Source organism: Mya arenaria, chromosome 5 (assembly GCF_026914265.1).
Source record: "Mya arenaria isolate MELC-2E11 chromosome 5, ASM2691426v1".
Classification (NCBI taxonomy): Eukaryota; Metazoa; Mollusca; class Bivalvia; order Myida; family Myidae; genus Mya; species Mya arenaria.
The window spans coordinates 24,386,986-24,403,645 of record NC_069126.1 but is presented as its reverse complement, the minus strand read 5'-3'; positions in this window follow the sequence as shown (position 1 = coordinate 24,403,645).

Below are 16,660 nucleotides of genomic sequence, written 5' to 3'. Positions count from 1 at the left end.
CCTCAACCTAAGATCTAAGTTGGTGTTCGGTATGTGTGCGGACTTATATGCTCGCAGCCGCTACGCATCATTGTAAACCCTTGCATATTTAAAGTGAAAACGAAGAAATGTAAAGGCAATAGGAAGTTTGGCTATATTGATATGATTGTTTAAAGGAATTTAGATCAAATTTATCAAAGACTGTTTTGAACAAAAGTAATACTGGTTCTGTCAAATATGATTGAAATATTATATTTAATTAGATTTTCATGGCATATGCAATGGCTATTTTCGATGTTCCCATATCGCAGATTACCAAGCGGTGGTACCTTTGACTCACTGGCACCGGATTTTCAAACTTAATCATTTTTTTAAAAAATCAAAAAAAGTATTATAATTCCTTTCTAAAAATTATAATACCGAATATGTGAAAAAATATTGAACAATATTTTTTTTAAATATGCATGTTAGTATATTATACACTACAAAGTGCATATTTAAAAAAAAAATATTTTTCAATATTTTTTCACATATTCGGTATTATAATTTTTAGAAAGGAATTATAATACTTTTTTTGATTTTTTAAAAAAAATGATTAAGTTTGAAAATCCGGTGCCAGTGCTTTGACTGTCATCGATGAACGCATCGATAAAGATGATATATCATGTTTTCCTGGACGAAGACAAGCAATCAGGACGTTAAGATGACCATGAACTGAGAAATATTTCACTACCGTTGTTAATGTTAAATAAAAGTACTCGACGAATTTCCCAGAAAACAGAAAAAAAGGCTAGAGTATCTTTCCCCTCAATTGAAAAAGGCACTGATTCCACTGACTAAAACCCTACGTTTAAGTCGCCGTGTAGTCACGTGTTATTTTGGTGCAAAATTAGTGTCGCTCGCTGATAGTCGTTCAGTTGTTTTAAAACTGAGATTTGTTATTGATTCATTTGGATGAATTTACTTGTTTAGAAAAAGAGGAGAAAGTACCTAAATGTTACAGGATTCCTCTTATATGTCAAAAGCAACAAGTTGTTGACATTAATATAATTAAAATTTAGGTGTTTTTTCATATCTTGTTTCACCGTGATGACATCGTTTGGTTCGCTAAAATGAGTATTGCATGCTCTACTATTCTTTTCAATAAAGCTTTTACTATTGTGCAAAGAACTATATTTGTAAGCTTTTGCGCTGAATATTGTTTTGATAGTGATCACCAGCTTCCAACAATTTGTCCTTTTAATCTTACGTATAGTTTGTATTGTATTTTACTCTAGACTTTTCATAATTATACATACTATCTACCTTTGATACGAATGATAATCAACACATGCGAAAGCTTAATTGTTTAACTGTTGTACAAAATACCAACAACTTGTCCACAAAAAAGTCACGAATTAATACTGTTACTGACAATGTGGAGATCAACATTGTAAATGATGCTGCAGACACGAACGTATAACATGGAATTGTCGCTGACGCCACGCAGACACACACATTTACCTCGCAAATGAACTGTTGTTAATGGATGGTAAGTACTCGACCCATCCATGGCACATAGAAAGTATTGCGTACAGGGGGTAGCACGATTTAGGTGATATGTTAAGTACATAACAAACATTGTTTATTAAAAGAAAACAAAACACACACACACAGTTTGATATCTGCGTCATGTTATATTGATTCAATGTGTGGGTCACTTTCTATGACAAACTGTTTACGTAGATAACGACAAAGAACCACTCATTTATTTAAAAGCCAATCAATATTTTACAACAAATCTTTCATCAATCATTTGTCTGTCCACTCCTATAAAATCTCATTAGCTGATGCCAAGTTACTGATCAATGGAAAAAAGCATTGCTCTAATATTTGTAGAGAAATTATTTGATAATGACAGCAAATAACGAACTCGGGGATATGTCATTTTTTCCAGATTGTTCGCTTGTAGGTATATCTGAATACAGTCGAAGCTCGCTATGTCGACCACGATATTTCGACTTTCCGGTTAAATCAATCTGTTTGTGTCGATATATCTATCTCGATTTTTTAGCTATGTCGACCTCCTATTTCAGTCCCTGTGGTCGAATTTCACACATTTTCTTTATGTCGAACTGTAGATCGAGTTGTATGTGAAAAAATAATCATAACGGTTTGGGGCATGTCGCTAAATTATCATGCATGTCAAAATAACAAACTATCATAATTGGAAGATAATTGGTAAGTGTGAATAATTAAAAAATAATCAATATGTCAAATGTTAGTTCCACTGCTCTGGTCGACCAATTCAGAGAAGGACCCGGTATAAAATCCTGGCGGATATCTGGATCGGCCATATGGAGTAAGGGTTCTAAACGAAAATTGTCGTCAAAATCCTACAACGAGAAGTACTAAGACATCATTGAAGTCGAGAAGGGTAGCAAGACAACGAAGCAGATAGCAACAGAATACGGATATACCCTCAGAATACGGCGTCCCCTCAAACACACTATCAACCTGGCTCAAAACTAAAGAGCAGATCAAGTTGAAATACCTGGCTTTGTAATACTGTGTTATATCGTTTTCTTACAATGTACAGGTGTATGTGATTGTGGTTTATTATCTGTTTTGTGTAGTTCATAAACGTGAATTAATCAATTTGACACAAATAATTAATTTGATTTTTCAAAAATACGTTTGCTGTTTTCACGACGGTAATATGTAACAAGACCGTTCAAATGCGGGTGTGAACATCGCATATAAGTCGAACTCAAATATGTTGGGATTGATGATATGTTTTTGTAATTTGGTTGTGTCGAATGTCCATTTTTTTTTCCTAGGCCCCGACAAAGTCGACATAACGAGTTTCGACTAAATATAAAGATAAGTGGCCAGTCATACAGAATATCAAATTCGGTACGTGTTAACACAATAAGCTATGTTACATTACGGCAAAGGTAATTGGTATAACTGGTTCAGATGGTTGAAAAGAACAAAACAGAACAGAAATGTTATTCGACTTAAGCATAAACACCTCATCGTCACACCAATACTATGAATATAAACAAAAAACATGGCGTGTGACAATTATAACATAAGTTCTATTAATAAAGTAATCATTAGTTTGATATAAATATTAGAGTGTGTATAACAATAACAAGACTGTTATCGATATAAAGGTATAATATGAAATGGGAATAATTTCGGTATATATACCGTTTAAGCGATTAATTAATTGATATATATATATATATGTGCTTCACGTTGATTAATACAGCCACAAGGTTCATGCTGCGTGGTACATACAACTTTGTGGCTAACTGTGTAAGGATATTTATTTTACACAACAAACAACAACAACAAAAAAACACACAAAAGAAACAATGATATATTTTTCTTACATTTGATGACGAGAGAAAGGAAAAATAAAGAGAAAATGTGGGTAAAGAGAGGGGAGATTATAAAGCTGGGTGAGGGACTAGAGAGATTGTGGTGAGGTAAAGGGAGGTAGGGAGGGGTTGAGCGCAGAAGAATGGGAAAGAGAAGGCGAGGTATGAATAAGAAGAGGGTGGTGAAGATAGTGGTGAACTATTAAAATGTCAACCTAGAGTGTCAAATATTAATGACCGTTTCAGCGATTTTTTGCAAGATAATATCCTAAAAAACTAATGTGGCGAAGCTTTCGTGTATAATTTCAATAACTGGCGATGTAGGTGGTGGTGTTAGTATTTTATACTTCGGGTCCCGGCGTGAGCACATTAAAGGGACCACCGCAAACCTATCCTGGGCAGACTATCTGTCAGTTAACCAGTACTAGGTGCCTTCTCCTCTGCAAGGAACTGATTACTTTTGTATATGCTAGGGTCAGTGGTACAGTGCGAATGGTCGTAGAAATGATTTAATAACCAATCACAACAGAAGTGACCTGGTCTGCTCGGGAATCTACCCGGGTTGTTCGATTCACAGTCCAACGCTCTACCGATTGAGCTAACCGGGCGGCCTAACTGGCGATGTAGGTAATAACTAGAATTTATATGCATAGAGGAGATGCAACTCTGCGCTCAGGTAGTGTGAGGTAAAATAGATTTCTAGCGACCGTCTTATTTCAGAGCCGAAATACGACGACACTTTAATGTTTTTCAACTTTGTTAGTGCATACCATTTGGAAAACTTTTTTACGATTTTGGAGCACTTTTATGCAGAACTTATAAATGGAAAACACAGCAAAAATATTATTATTGGACAAACTAGTTTTAGTCATTTTCTTCCCCCACTTCTGTCATAAAAAAGTGTTTATTGGCCACTATATTTATGCTTTTTAACTTTTTGCATTTTATCTTTCCCCTCCATTGTAAATTATGAAACAATCAGTTTTGACCAATGACAGTTTGACATTGACGTCCATGACCTTATAATGAAGATTTATAGAACTGAGATAATTAACAATGACTTGAGATCGTGATGTGGTTGACTATTAAAACATGCTGTTTAATAAATTGCAATTAAAAAGTTGTAAACCACAAGGGAGTGTTATTCTTAATAAAAAAAATTGTATCTGCTGCTTTCAAGGTGTGCATAAGCAACAATACTTCGGTGCCTATTGTGATGATAACTGTACAATGTAGTTGATATTAATAACAAACATAACCAAAAATAAATGCCACTAAGCACATAATATCAACAGCGTAACTAACATCCTTCCAGCTGAGCGTTACTTCCTTGTCTTCGAATGCCACCTTCATTGTTTCACCTTGTTTCTCCATCGTCGGGTTGGTGTCGGTTTCGGCAATGTCTTTAACTTTCTGAGACTTGTGAAATGTATTTCGGCAAAGGACGGCAGCAGCTACAACAGCAATGCACTTTGGTGGTCGAGACTGCTCATTTTTATGGTAGATTGAAAGATTCAGCATGGCCATAACACACATAAGCGTGCTGAGGGTCAGGGTTGCGAGCAGGTAATAGCTAAGCACGGGGAGTGGGTCTGACGTTTTCGGTAGGTTATCTCCAACCAATGTCATAAAAACAGCCAACGACAGGAGTAGAGTCACGGAGAATGACACCCGTTCCCCGGCATCGGGCGGCAGTACAAATACTAGCAGGTTTATTACAGCCAGAAACACTATTGGTAGAATGATATTAACAACCATAAACGTCGACTTTCTCTCTAAGATGACAGTGAACTGAGCAACTGGTGTATATTGGTTCAATACTGTTACATTCCTGGTCGAATTTAACAGGGACCATTCGCCATTTCCTTCGAATGACGATACAATATTCGTTTTTCCTTCTATTAGGTTCACTTGTGTGTCGTGAAGCCATTGAGAACAAATTGAATGTTGAAGGTCTGAAACGAGTGCAATAAATATATTACAATTATTTACTTATTGGCTGGGCAGCATGCTTTCAAATCGACCAAAAATCATTTTGCGGTCAATATGCATTGCATATTTTACAGCTTATAATTAAGTAACTGTTTTATTTCATTATACCGCATAATATATTATGACACCATATGGTAAAATATTTTCGGTCTTTATATACACAAGTCAAAATGGCTTTTAATCTATCTTTCGTAAACTGCTCTTCGTCTAATCACGAAAAGTGTGTTTATAGAGCATGTAATACAAATGATTATTATTCGTTTCCTTCAAATTATTGTAAATAATTAATGTAATAATATTAAGCTTGACGACGAATGTAAATAAAATTGGTAAAACATTTGAAAAACAAAAAAACTTACATACACACGCTTTGAAAACTTAAATGAATTTACACACTATACCAACCTGTTTATCAAAGGGGTAATATTTCGAATCCAATGGGCTATTGACTGAATATACACCGGAAGGGTAAAACATGATTGTGCCGTCTGCCCCAAGCCAAACATAGCTCCTGTCCTCAACTTTAGTAGCTGTTGATGTGGTATCTGGGTTGCCAATGATCAGGGGCGGGTACCAAACCTCGGAGACGGGAACCATTATTGAATAAATGTAGTTGTAACAACCGGTTTCCCAGAAAGTTCGTTGATTTCCTTAAAAAACAATAGATTGTGAATGGTGCTTAATTGAAGTTTTAAACATAGTGGTGAGATTTAGACAGATTTGCCTGTCAATAAGGGGTATCTAAGTTCGTGTGTCACTGCGATTAACATGGAAAGAAATATTGAGATAAACACTTAACTAGAAAATTAAATTGAAACATTTTTCGATTCAAACACGATTCAACCATATGACCCAGCCCAAAATACACATAATGTCCATGTGTCTCCAAAATGTAAGGTCGGTTGCCAGTGTTTTCTTTTTTTACTAAGTTTTCATATATTGGAGGAAATAAAGATTCAATTCAATTCAAACTTCATATTCTTCAAGTTATGTAGCTTAAATTGCATTTGCTTTGTTCCCTTGAAATATACTATCGCAAATTCATAGTATAGGAATTTTGTCGCCATTTTCACAATTCTTTAACATTCAAAGAAAGGTGGAAAAATCAATGGCTTGCAAAGTAAATGTTTCGACGGTGGAAGAGACACACAATATACATCGTAGAAGAAGGATGAGTCGGTTACCCTAGAGACACATAATGCCCTTGTGTTTGAAAATGAAAAGTCGGTTGCTCAGTAAATGTTTCGGTTGTGCGATTCCATAGTGTTAAATAGTCGTAACATACAAGAGTACTTATTTCCCGGCGACGTCCGTTGGCAGCGACCCGCGGAGATGACGTTGAGATGGTCCACGGCGATATTTTGATAACGTATATGTTTAAACATTTATGTTCTGGTCCAGAATGGATATAGTCACGTGTTGAAAATGCGAACATAATCAATTAATGTAAAACTTTCTAAAATTGAAACTATGGTACTATTTAGTGTTTAGTAAAAATGCACATGTATTCATTTGATTATGACGGGTAATATAAGTTCTTATAGAACTTACACTCGTGTCGTGTGACATTAGTAAAAGTGGGTTAGGTGTTGTATGTCTATTTTGAAATATTTTCATATATCGAGATCAAAATATAGATTATAAGTATCTATCATGTGTTTCCGGTACGGATAGAAAAAATCCGACCTGAGAGCACGCGCGGAAGCCGGTAACGAGGCTTGCCGAGTTACCGGCCACGCAGCGTGCCCAAGGGTCGGATTTTTCGGACCGGACCGGAAAAACATGATTGATATTTTTTCTTGCAATTTGTGGAAAAAACGACGATGAAAACGAACTTTTGTACGATTACACCAAATAGCGCGTGCGACCTTGTCTACTGAAGTCATAGAGCGCAGTAATTTTTAATAACTAAAAATAGCGTTTTTTACGATTATTTATTTTCAATTTTAATTATAAGTCTTGCAAACATATATTTTTGATTGCGCTTTATTGAAATGGCATAATATATTTTCCATAAACCATACAATAAATGATTTAAGAATTGGCACGTTGTTGCACGTGACTCATCTTACATGGGTTATGTAAGATGGGTTTTTTCCAGCACTGGTCACATGACCGGAAACACAGGTCCGGTATGCAAGAAATCACATTTCAAACACCAAGCGTTACTTTAGAAACCTTTCTATTAAACCTATTATAAGCATATGAATGAAAATGATGAACGGCCAAATTTAAATTCGCTCTGCGTTTTACAAATCGAATATGGATCAGGAATATCAAACTCTTGTTCATTATATTAATTACATCCATAAATTTAAGCATCGTTACACAAAATATATATTGTTAAATGTCATCATGGTAAATTAAAACTAAACATACATAATATTGCGTTAAATATACAAGAGAAAATATACTTAAAATGAATGCGTGCAAAGTAAGGGTTCGATAACGATGCGATTTCAATTGTTGATTTACAAAAGATATTCTTTTACGTTAAAAGAAGATTGTTTATTTCATATCCAATAGGCCATACGGCCCATGAGGACAAACACATTATTTACAAATATTTACAATGGAATACATGAAGGCACACAGTAATAGTTTAAACAATTCTCTGAAGGAAACAATATTACTTTATAGTAGTAAATTGTACAATATCGCAAATACTGAATACAATTTTATTTTAATCGAAAATCCGAAAAAAAGTGTGAACTTAATTAGCAAGTATTGCAATATTCGTGATACTTTTTGTCTTTATTAAGGTTAAGTTATATTGCCTATTTCGGATGTTCTGATTTATAATCATATAATTATATATATTATATACTTGTCTTACCTGAATGCTGTAAAGCGCGAAGTTGATGCTCACATCAATGGACTGAGATTGGTCTTGAATCGGCCGGTGGTTCTTGTTGTAGCCATTAGTTATATTGGTCCACAAATTATCAACGTCCGTCAGTGTGTACGCATCGCTACCCTCTCGGGAACACAGCGTAAAAACGAACCAAATGCAGCAAAATTTAAAAATCATTGTTTTTATTTATTTTGTAAAGATCCAACACATTTATTTATGCGTGTTTTTCGGTTCAGGGTATAAACTATTAAAGATTCAATTCAAATTAGTCAACGTTCTTTCCCTTAAAAACGTTAACAATATCTAACGTATTTCGCAAGCGCGTTAGGCTTATGCATTAAAGGTCATATGTTGAACTTAATATTTGTCCAAAACTAAACGGATAATAATTGGGAGTGCAAACATAAACTACTGATTATTGGCTAAATGATTTTCTATGAGTGGCTATCATTTGCAAGAACGCAATCAATTCAAGCCCTTAAATAGCAATTGCATAATAGGATGAACTGGCTGCGACGGGTCACGACTGACATGATCAAACGCTAATAGCAAACACAATACAGGTATTATGAACACTATTGGCGTACTATTCAAGTCATTTTTCAACTGTAAGGATTCTTTCAAAATAACAGATTACACCGCAGAATATGATTATAATCTGATTATAAAGCGTTCTTTAAATTACTACACTAAGGGTGTCCGACAACAGACCTCTAACGCGGCTGTTCTTGATGAGCTTGGTTGTTCTACACAATCTGTTTTATGCAAAGAGAGAGCGTTTAAACTTTGGTGTAAGGTTATAATTTCCCCAAACTCTATTATAAGACCTGTTTATTATACGAATGTCCGAGACATTGTATACTTAAATATGAATATTAAACTCAGTTGGATTAAAGCTGCACTCTCACAGATTGAACGTTTTTATAACTTTTTTATGTCTTGGAACGAGCCATTTTTTGCGAAAATCCATGGACGCCAGTTATATAAGACTGCTGACAGTTTGCTGATTTTTATATTTTAATTCAAAAATTGAGGATTTATGCATTTTACTTTAACCGTTAATAACGGTTTAAGCCATAAATCATTAATTTTCGAAAGGAAATATTAAAATCAACTATCTGATTTTTTGTCAGCAATCTTATATCATTGGTTTGCGGATATTTACGCAAAATTTGCTCTTTTCAAGACAAAAAATAAAAAAAAGTTTATAAAACGGTATATCTGTGAGAGTGCAGCTTTAAAGCGGTTGAACATCTACTTAATGAACTTGGGTTTAATTATATTTTCTTAATCTTAACTACGATTTTTTTTCCATTGCTAAAACAAAGGCTACGTGATCGATATGTTAAAACATGGTTCGATATTGTGAATCCACCGAGCAAATTAGAATATTATGTTAAGTTTAAAAAAGAATTTACATTTGTAAAATATATCGATACCATCGACAAAAAAAATTCATCGAATTGCTGTACCAAGATTTTGACTGAGTGCCAATTCCTTAGAGATTGAAACTTGAAGACGCAATGACATTATTAGAGAAGATAGAAAATGTAAACTATGTAATATCAATATGGTTGGATCAGAATATCACTTTTTATGTATTTGCCCCTTATATGTGGACCTTAGAAAGTTATATAACATAAACAGATCGTTAAACACTATTGAAAAATTTGTATCGACCTCATTTAGCTATAATTTTAGGACTATCAGGAACCCAGCGGTATTTGTATTTTTTGCCATGTCCAAACAAAACGATGTACTTGCTGCCGTTGTCTCTTGATTTCTTAAAAAGTTACATACAGTAGCATTTTGATTGTATAAATATATGTGTGTATTTAATATGTGTGAACGTGAGCATGTGTGTGTAATCATGTGTAGCTTAAAATTCTAGTTATCAAATACTTATATGTTTGTATGTTGATAATTTTCTCTTTTCTTTTTTTGTGGCATTTTTATTTTAATTTTTGCCTAAGCATGTATTTGCTGAGATTGCCAATTAAATGAAACTGAAACTAAGTGTGAAACATTTCATCTATATATCATGAACGCTAATTGAGTTATGGATAGCAAAATAAGCTGATTGGTAGGATTTAACATCTTTTAGTTTAGTACACTGATAGTTGTAGATTTTCCGTTGACTAAATATCCTATATTTCCTAAATATCAGGACAATTTTACTTAGGAATATGAAAAATGGTCGTTTTGTTTCCCGATCGGGCAAAAAAAGGCAAAGGTTTCAAACCCTTCCGATACCATCCGAACATGTATTGACCGACATCGTCATCGTGTAGGAGTTAACCATGTCTGCTGTCATGAAATTGTTGCTTTTTTGCTTCGTTCGTTTGGAATTCGAGATATGATCATTCTGACATTTATAAGAATAAAAAAAATCATGCATTGTCGATCTACGATCTACGATCATGGTCTACCAATTTATTTATTTTTATGTTGATGTACGATATACGAGCTACGCGCCAACTTCACACTCCTCTTCTCATGCACCAATAAATCAATATTGATTTTCTCCAATGCATATAGATTAAATAGAGTTATACTTTCAAACGTTAAACTGATAAATATTAAAAACACAGCTCAAAAGCGAAAACCTACATTAACAAAGCGTGTTTTGCAAAGCGTCCTCCAGAATTTGAAGAAGTATATATTCAATAATAATACTACGCAGTTTCTCAAAAATGTAAAGGAACAAGTTGATGACAGATGGTATCGTTAACACGATTTAGTAACTTACGTATCGAGCAAAAACGACACAGTATATTGTTTGAACGACAAAAGTTGAAACATTTCAACGCGTTACAGATATTGTGGCCCCATTGATTCCGGGTGCTTGTAATTGGAAATGGTGTGGGTTTTTTTCGTAGATAAAAAGAACAGTCAAGTTATTAAAACTTAAAATAATATCTTTTGTCCATCCGTTTAACCGATCATTAATCATTGACAAAATACTAATTGCTATCATAACTGGTCAGTAGTGTAAACACCAGTTCAAATATTTGTAAAGAGACCATTTGATGTCATATAGCAACGCATTTATATGAATTAAGTGGTTTGTTGAGTAAACTACTAAATTTGAAATAAGGCCCAATAAAAAAAGATTAGTTTCGCTTTCCCCGATTGCCAGTGTTTTTCCGCCGACCGAAAACAAATCCCTATGTATCGACCCGTTTTTATGTCAGTCCGTAACGAAATATATTTTATTAGATCTAAAGGGAAGACCGAATATAATCTCTGGTACCAAACATTATACATACCAACTAAATGACTTTCAAAGATACATGATCAATTATCGGTTTTGGGTCTTGCTGTAAATGTTTCGGACATTTCGTCGACGCAATCGGTGCTAGCGCATGTGGTCTAATGCAAATATGTTGAAATTAATGCACGGCGGAATAGGGTCGTTGCATGATAATTGACACACGCAGTTTCCAGATTAGCTCCACCCACTTGTCATGTGACCACGCAACCGGACGAGCTCCGACACGCTAAAAGTAAAATGGCGGCTTTGCAAAATTTTACCAATTGATTTTGTTGAGTTTTATACCGTAATTTCCAACTCTTAGGCAATAAATTCAGGGCAGAAAGTATGCAAATGAGAGTCACTTTGCATCAGTGGATGTAATTGTAGAAAAATGATGCAGACTGTACAATAGCATAAAGGTCACATACTTTAGAAAGAATGAGTAGCCACGTATTATTCACACTTTCCTCGGGGTTCACCAAGTCACTGGTGTACACTGTTTTTGTAAGGCGGGGTAATTTGACTTTTAAATCCGTATAGAATAACCAAGTGTAGATTTTAATAATATCCATGACTTTGGATTATAATCGTTCCATGAGTCCGATCTGTAATACATACATGTATACTTCACCGGTTCAACAGCTGTGCAGTAAATACAATCGTTATGTTGTTTCGTGTTTTAAGTCTAGTATTAACGATTACTGTTTTGCCTACTCTGTCTAGTCCCTATCAATTACGAACAATCAGAGTATTAGTTTCCTCTACAATATCGCCGTTGTCCCAATCCCTGCAGGTGTATTGCTTTAATTAAAATAATCGATTTTATTAAAAAACGTCTAGTAAAAATATACTGTAAACCCATCATATCCAGGATAATATTTTCCATATTTTTAGAGTATTTGAAAGTTCCTCATATGTCAGAAGACATTCTCAAGAGCGTAATTGCTTATTAATTAGGACGTTATATACACAACCCTCTAGTTTGGGCTATTAATCTAAATCAACTGACTCTTCTTCACTATTTAGTCTGGGTTCCAAGGCTAAAAAACTGAAAAATAAGGAAATTTACTTCACCCCTCTTCTATACGAAATAACTAAACATCATATTGTAGGTTAAAGTTTGGAGATTATGAAAATGTGTTTGGCCATAATGGCGGTGAAAAGGAAATATCAAATATGACACCCAAGATGTAACACTAATAACTTAAAGGTCATGGTCATTCTAGGTCAGTATGTATGTATGATAAATTCACCAAAAATGATTTGTCCTGTTTACTTATCTTCTTTTATAAGTTATTTATGCTAAGTTTGGTTAAAATAAGTGGTGGCAGAATTGGACATTGTATGTTCCTTCATTTAAAATAATGTTTTACGGTATAGCTTTTATATTGTTTGAAAACCCCAATACTATAACAGCTAGCAAAAGGTGCTCCCAAGATAACTAATGATGAAAGAAACGTATGGCAAACTGTACTCGTGTTACACTGTCAAGTTTATCTAAATGCATGGCATTTATCTAGTTTATACTGTGCATTATGTTTAGACACCGTACTTATCGGACCACTCCCATGTGAAGTTCAAGCTCATTTCAAGGTCATGTTCGTTTCAAAGTCAAGAAAATAACCAAAATAATGTTTACCGGTATACAACTTTTTTCGAATTTCAATTTAATATACGTTAAGTATGTGTCTAAAAGCGTTGACAGAATTGTAAATTATTTGTGCCCTCGTTAAGGTTATAGTTAAACGGTCATTGCAAAGGTTTCATGATATTACAGCATGTCAATAGGTGGTTGCAAGATTTGCTTTTACTGTACAAGTCTTGTGACAAATTGTGCCAGTGTTTCACTCAAATAATATGTATATCTTAATGCACAGCATGTATCGATTTCATACTTGGCTTCATGTTGATCTTGTCAAGGTGAAGGTCAGTTTAAGGTCAAAATACACTAAAACACAAACAGTTGAGAAAGTTGTCTCTTAGAGTCTTTATATTTTTAAGTTTTTGTTTATTAAATTGTGTTTGCAGTATCGTATTTGATAATTTCTTCTATTTTGTATCGCTGTCAAGTAACTTTTAAGTGATTTTTATAGAGGTTATGGAGATAACTAGGTGTCGTCCCAGTACATGTTAACTAAGTCGATCGCCATAAAGTGTTGTTTCCTCGGGAATTCAATATTAGTACACTGTAACTGTTTCATTTTAAAATATATTTCCTTAGACCTGAACATTATGAAAAGATGGTAATTATTTTATAATGCATTTCATATTGAAATACAAAAATAAGGTTTTAAAAGTCAAATTCTCACTAATTTGAATGTCAAAATCAATATATGATCAATATCGATAGTTTTATTTTTTTCCATTTATTAATGTTTAAGTTGGATTTATTTGAAAAAAGGTCCATATTTTACCAACATCACCAATCAGTCAGAAGCAATGCTGCATAGTTAATATATTTTACATATTAAAAGTCAAGTTAACTACAAATTGTCCTCCCTGAAGCCAATGTAAAATTAACATGCTACATGCCATACATGTTTGTGAGTCCCATGTTAGCACATCAACCCTGAAGTATTGTTATTCAAGTCAATCCAGTGTTTTATTTATCTAATGTGTTGATATTCTAGAACCAAGCACCCAAAAAATATTTCGTCCTAGGTGTAATGCGTGATTAGCAATCCATTAAGTAATTCTATATAAGCTCACCAAGTGTCGAAAACTGATCAGGGCACATTGTTTGCTCTTCCAAGCACCAAGCAAATTTCAAATGGCACAGAAGGACCCCAACACCCTCTGAATGATTGCAATAAAGCCAATTGTTACCTAATGCAGAGGGATTCCTAAAAAGCTCAAAAATCCCTATTATGGTATCAGACAAGCACATTCATTATCAAACAAACCCAAGACGGACTCCAAGCCAGGGCTCATTTCATTGCATTTTGGCTGTTTCGAACCCAAATATTCAAGACAATATTTGGCTCTTCTCAAGTCCAATTTATGTCAAATAAACCTTTTTCGATCTCATTAGTACAGCTGCTCATTGTTTTTTTCCTACTTGCCAGTATTGAATCAGCGCACTGTTGCGTGCAAATTCCTACATTGTTGGCAGGTATGTATTTATAGCCCCGAGTGGATTTTCAATTTAGATTACTTGTACGGCTTGGTTACACCTATCTTGTTCCTATGAACCGTATATTGTGTTGTCGTGCCGGCCATATATTCCATTTCCAGTGTCCAGGATGCATCTGGTACTTCCATCCTTTACAAGCGTATCCATGCTGCATTTCTTCCACTCGGTCAAGAAAAACACCTAGTTCCTTGAACCATTTTTATTGTTTCCTTAATGCCATTATTACAATTTAAAGTGAAGTCACCTTTAACTTTGACCATGACTGTTATATAGGCAGTTCTATGTTATTTTGTAAATTTCATTTCATTACAAAATAGAAAAACTGCTTGTATTTCGACATATGTATACAGTGAACAATTTAACAGGAAAACTGCATGGGAGCGCCACTTTCTACACGTTCATTCGGCAACGTGTAGTGGTTTGGCACCAACTATTTTCAAGAAACTCTGACACTTTTCTCTGAAAACTGACCTAAAATATTTATTTTTTTATATTCATGATAACCAGTTCTGTAATCATGTTGTAAATGAGCATGCCATAGTTAACTTTAAAGAGAAAACAGTATTTCCCCAGTTTTTCATATCTTTTTGTATTTTGACCTTGAAACAAACTTGACCTTGAAACAAATTTGACCTTGACACAGAAGAGATAATTCATACCTGTAAACATGAAACACATTATGAAATAGATGCATGCAGTGTATTGAGATATATTTTTTTGTCCAAGATGCAAAAAGTTGCACAATTTTCCATGTTATTTAGACTCTTAACAGCAATATCGACATTGAGAACACTTTTGGTACTCTGTAATGGTATAAAACCTTATAGTATAAAATGAAAGAACATACAATTTCCAATTTTGCCATTACGTTTTGATTAAAACAAACAGCACATACTGTTCTATTTTTCTTTATATATTTATAACAGAAAAATCCAAATTTTCAGGGAAATTTCATTATTTGACCTTGAAATAAACTTGACATTGACTTGACATTGAAGTAGTTCAATGCCAAATTTAAGCCTTCTTTAAGGTGGAACGCGACTATGATTTTTTTTTCGAGTAACTGTCAGAAAATTGGTATACGAATAGAAGAGCATATGCCCAATTAGGGACTGTTTTTACATTTTCAATATTCGGAACAGTTTTGAAACTATGACTCCTCAAAATATACCACTGACGTCAATTTTGAGACGTCTCTCATATTTTTGCGTTCTAGCTACAATAACCGATAGTTTCACCAATTCTTCGATTACCCCTAAGAAAATTAAACCTCAAGTGCGTCTTGTGAAAACGTTCACGCTCATATATTTTTCTATCTCTTGTTTTACGTTATTTATTTAAAATTCGTCTTTAACGTCATTTTTCGCGGGAAAAACGGCGTCGTGTTTTGCTGAAAAAAGTGCGCCTTTTTTAATTCTTAAAAAAACTGCTCGTTTAATTTTTTATTTTTTTAAATACATGTATTCAATGTTTTATTACAAATTGCCTGATATTAAAAAGGGTACCTCACCGAGTTCGTTTTTGCGCAGTATCAAATAATCTAACCCCTATACCTGTTCTTTTTCATTACGTATTGTTAAAAAACGTTTAGCATGACGTAAATCGAACTATTATTTACGCTAATAAGAGCTTAGTTTTGAATAAACCACTGATCAATAACATATAACAGTTGTAAGTTGTTAATTTTAGTTAAACTGATAATTCAACATTGTTTTTTTTCTGTTGAATTCCGAATAGTTAACATTTTTAAATAATTAAAGCACTGATTGTAAATGAACTATGGTTAAAGTGACATGCTTATCCAAAATCCATGCCTAAACATGTATAACAAGATCAATTTTGTCTAATAAAACTTTAACTTCTTACTCAGTTATGCATTTATGGAAAATATTTATTACTGATTACAAGATTTTAACCGCGTGTTCAATAACAGAATGCACAAAAATTAAATTATTGGTGAATGCTAAAACATTTACTGTGGTCTACTCTAATCTCAATGTAAAAATACCATGTTTTATGCTCATTTCTTTCAAATAAACTCGGTATTTCTCATAAGAACCTTTGTTTTCGACAAGATT